The sequence below is a fragment of the Rhinolophus sinicus genome, chromosome 3 (genome assembly GCF_057876585.1).
Source record: "Rhinolophus sinicus isolate RSI-liver-muscle chromosome 3, RSI-T2T, whole genome shotgun sequence".
NCBI lineage: Eukaryota > Metazoa > Chordata > Mammalia > Chiroptera > Rhinolophidae > Rhinolophus > Rhinolophus sinicus.
This window is the reverse complement of record NC_142503.1, coordinates 134,198,439-134,202,868: the sequence shown is the minus strand read 5'-3', so window position 1 is coordinate 134,202,868 and position 4,430 is coordinate 134,198,439. Positions and strand designations below refer to the sequence as shown.

Below are 4,430 nucleotides of genomic sequence, written 5' to 3'. Positions count from 1 at the left end.
GTGCTACAAAAATAGAGATCTAGAAATTCTCAGACCATAGAGAAGGGCTGCAGAGCAATCTTGATGTTCCTGTGATCCTATGCTAATACATAGTATATCATGATTCTAAATGTAAACTGTTTGTCTATGAAAAGAAACTCATGCTCTATTTACTATTAGGGGTTCTGAAAAGGCAATTTAAGACTCAAAAGCATACCATTGTTGAGATTAATACTGTTTATTTTAACCACAGTGATAATGGGAATAATTATGTATTCTATAAAATATTTTTAAATGTCTTAAGATGTTTCACAGTATCTTCTCAACAGTTTTCATTTTTTTTCATGAGAGACTGTCTGGTAGCTGAGAAGCAATGTGGTAAATGAGAAACAGCTTAAATTTTGAAGTTGGAACCAAGCTGTGCTACTTACTACCTATGAGGCCTTCAGAAAGCAGCTCCACTCCTGTGAGCTTCTAGTTCTACACACTTTGTAGTTTTTGTGAGAAGTAAAGGTAATGACAACTATGTAAATGCCAGCACATAGTAGGTGCTCAATATATGTCAATTTCTTACCTTAACTTTTTTTCTTTTCTTCATATAGTTTCTTCACTGTGTGTAAACACCCTTTTATCCTGTTAGGGATAACACAGACATCATTAAAGTTGAAGAAAATGACAGCTAAAGAATCTGCCTTTGGGTTTGCATAACTTTACCTTCTAGTCATCCAAATAGAGCCAGTAAACAATAATGGTTGTCTAGTGGTTTTCAACTACTTTCTCATTGTAATGCGCTTTTTAAAAAATGAGATAGTATCATTAACAATAAGTACCCCAGCCAAATGACATTTTCTCATTTAATATACTTTACATAAAACACTGTGTTGGAGAAAATTTATAGGAAACTTTAACTTTTAAATAACAAACTAAAGGAAAATTAAAGGGTAGACAAATAAAAATTAGGCAAAGGGATCAGAAAAATTGCATAGCTCCTGTAACATGCTAGATAGGAGGGCAAACATTGGAAAGGTAAGAAAGATCCCATTTATTTTTTTTTTATTATAGAAACTTTATTTTCTGTCAAACTTACTTTCATTTTCTGTTGAAGTGTCAGCTTAAGACCACTCAGTGGTTGTTCCTACCCATGCAGCAGCATAAGTGCTGGGAGCTTGCAGACCAGTCAGTCTTCAGCGGCAGGCTGAGGGCTCCAGTTTTCAGTAGGCAACTACTGAATAGGCACAGAAGACACCTGCATGCCTCCAGACTGGTCTGCGACCTCACGCTGAGTAGCAGTGGTCTGCTGGAGTAGTTCATTCACCCTGAAATTCCCTCTTGGTCACAGCCTTTTCAGTAGCGGCCTGCTCTTTCTTTTCAATCTCGTCAGGATCTCTGTGGAAGTAGAGATCAGTAGTGACCTCCCACAGGTGCTCATGGGAGACAGCACCACGCATGCTCAAAGCCTCCTATGCTGGGCCAGTATCTACCATGTTGGATTCACCAAGTGAGCTTTTTTTGAGGTATCCAGAGATGGCAATGGCCACGTTGTGCAGAGGAGAGTCTGTCACATGGAGCAATGGTAGGCGGGTGTAGGGACGGAGTCCCAGAGAGCAGTTTCCAGGCTCTCAACCTCACATGGAAAAGTGCTGGCTCAGGCAGTAGATGGCCATCAGCTGTGATCAGATGGCCATCAGCTGTAACTAGTTGGCCATCAGCTATTTGCCACTAATGTAACTGCCGTGGCTATGCTAGCAAGTGTGGATTGCAGCTACCAAGTGTGGTTAGCAAGTGTATTGGGGATTGGGGATTGTGTTGATTCTACTTCCTGTGTCTTGCCCTGCTGCCAGGAAGACCCCTTGGTGGGGTACTGGCGGATGTTTGCTTTTGTGTCTTGACCAGGTGCCATTGAAAATGCAGTGGTATGACTCCCCTATCTATGGCTCCGTTGTTCCTTTATGGCCTCACCATATCCTGTGTTCTTGTGCGGGGAGCAGGAGCTGAATCCCTGAATTACAGCATATTAACTTAAATGCCTCGGTGAGAGGCTGGTGGTCAGCTCTGGGATCACTAACCACTGGAATACATGGCTCCCAGAAGGCTGCCTGAATCCTGTTAGTGAAGGTCTCAGGAGAGAAGTGGCCCACAACAGGAGTGGCTCTAGTGGCAGCAACAGTGAACCTCAGCATAGCTTGCTGGCTGGTATCCTGGACAATATGACATTGACATCAATGGGGTTCCCAATGGCAACAACAGTAAGAGCTGCCAGCAGGGAGCTTTTCCCAGGTACTCTTCAGATTTATGAGGTAATACCATCACTTTTCCTTTTATAGATGACTCTTCCATTTGGAAATCAAAGTTGGTGCCATGTAAGTGGGGTCCTCCTGCATGGAATTTGAGGACTCTGGACATCATAATGTTTTCCCTTTAAATTACGATCGGAACCTTTCTTTTGGTAGCACAGGAAGGTCCCTGTAACTTTGTTAGGCTTATCTTATCTGTCATAAAAAAAGGTGAGTAATTCTTTTAAAATTTTATTTTGAGGGTAGTGCTTTGAAAGGGATGAACAGTATTTTAATGGTAAGCTAATATCTAAAATCTAATTTCACTTGAAATTATTTTTATTATGTGAAGAATTATATTTGCGGAGAATGCAATCTATCCATTAACATATGTAAGTTATTAGGCAATGGAATAAAGCAATGCTGCCATTTTTTAGTATTCAGAACTAACAGATGAGAACTGATTCTTTTAGCAAACATGTGTTTTGACAAGACTTGCCTTCCAACCCACAAGCAAAGCTCAATGAATGAACACTGGACAATGTACTATTGATCATAAAACCTTTAAGATGTTATAAACATTTAGACATTATATTCCATCCATCCATCCCTCCATGCAACAACCCATGCTTTTATCTTTTAAAAAAAAACACAGATTAACTAATAAAATTTTCTATACTTTTATTTTCACAAGAACCTGATTTTCGAAGCAAAGTTACTTTTTTTTTTTTTCTATTGAGAAACATATATGGGACATAGGGCAAGGTCCCAAACAAGTTCTCTTTAAATGCAATATGGATAAATGTATGAGCAGTAGAAATGAGGCAGATCAGTTGTTAATTTATAACACCTGCTAATAGTTTTTTAAAAATGGGTTGCTTCTAACATTTCTCTGTATAATTTAAAATTCCATATAATTGCTTGAGCCCATATAAAATGAAGATACTTTGTAAAAGCATATTGTGGAAGGAATATTGTGTGAGGTCTCAGCAGAGTCGGGTGGAAGAAAGGTGTTAGCCAGGTTAATGGAGACTCAGATATGGCGGTGGCCTGCATCTGCATGCCCTGGAGTGGGAGGGCTCAACAAAGAAACAATAGCTTCTTCCAGCTCCTCCATCTGAGTGAAAGCTGCCCCTCCAGCCCTTGCTCTCAAACCAGACAACTCAGTTTCTCCCTGTATGTCCCTAGCACCTTTTCAAGCTACTGTCCCAGTGCTGGAGATCTGAGTGAGTCTATCAGTGAGTAAGGGTGTGCATGGGCCCTTTAAGGGGAGCTCCTGGGACTGCAGCTGCCTTCTGTCTCACCTATCCATAATCCCTGCTGGTTTGCACAGCCATAAGTCATGGGGTCTTCTCTCCCCAGTGGTAGAACCCTGGGCTGGGGACCCTGGGTTGGGGCTGTGAACGCTTGCTCCTCAGGGGGATGTCTGCAGCCAAGATATCCCTTCTAATTTGTCATGGTCACATGCGGGTGTGAGATCAGCCAGTTCTGCATCTCTCCCCCTCCTACCAGTCTTGAGGTGGCGTCTTCTGTGTATCTTTAGTTTTAGGGCATTGGTTCATCTAGACTTTAGGTAATTCTCAATGCTAGTTGTTCTGTAGTTAAGTTGTAACTTTGATATGGTCATGAGAGGAGGCAAGCACAGCATTTACCTACTCTGCCATCTTGACCAGAAATCTTTGACTAAATTTAAATGAATTGCAGAACTAGTAGATTGAGGATCCCTGGCTTGAAAACAGTTAATGCTGATGGCTAATGAATGTCATAATTTGTTGAAAATCCTGTCCTTTACATATTTTAATTTCACTTAATCCTTACAACAAACTTTAATTCACTTAAACGTCACCACAACTGTATGAGGTAGGTATCATCATTGTTATTTTAAAATGTCAGCTTAAAGGCCACATTATTAGCGTTTGGTAGAAATCATGCTCTGAAAAACTAAAGATGAGCCCACAGTGAAATGAATAACCTCATAAATTATGATAAGTACATAATATACTTGTATGTAAAGTACTTGTCTCAGTAGTAACAAGTAGAAAGTTCTTATGATTAGCTACACACGTAGATACACACACAATACACAGACAAACAAAGGTGATGGTGGTAGTGGGGCCTGTTATGGTCATCTCACAACATTTAAAGAGTTGTGTGGAAAAGAAAGAATACTGTGTGTAT

The 4,430-nt window shown here is 40.3% G+C and overlaps 1 pseudogene; it reads right to left on the bottom strand.

The window, feature by feature from the left end:
• Nucleotides 1-1,091: 1,091 nt before the first annotated feature.
• LOC148758652 (small ribosomal subunit protein uS2B pseudogene) lies at nt 1,092-2,382 on the bottom strand (annotated as a pseudogene).
• Nucleotides 2,383-4,430: the final 2,048 nt, after the last annotated feature.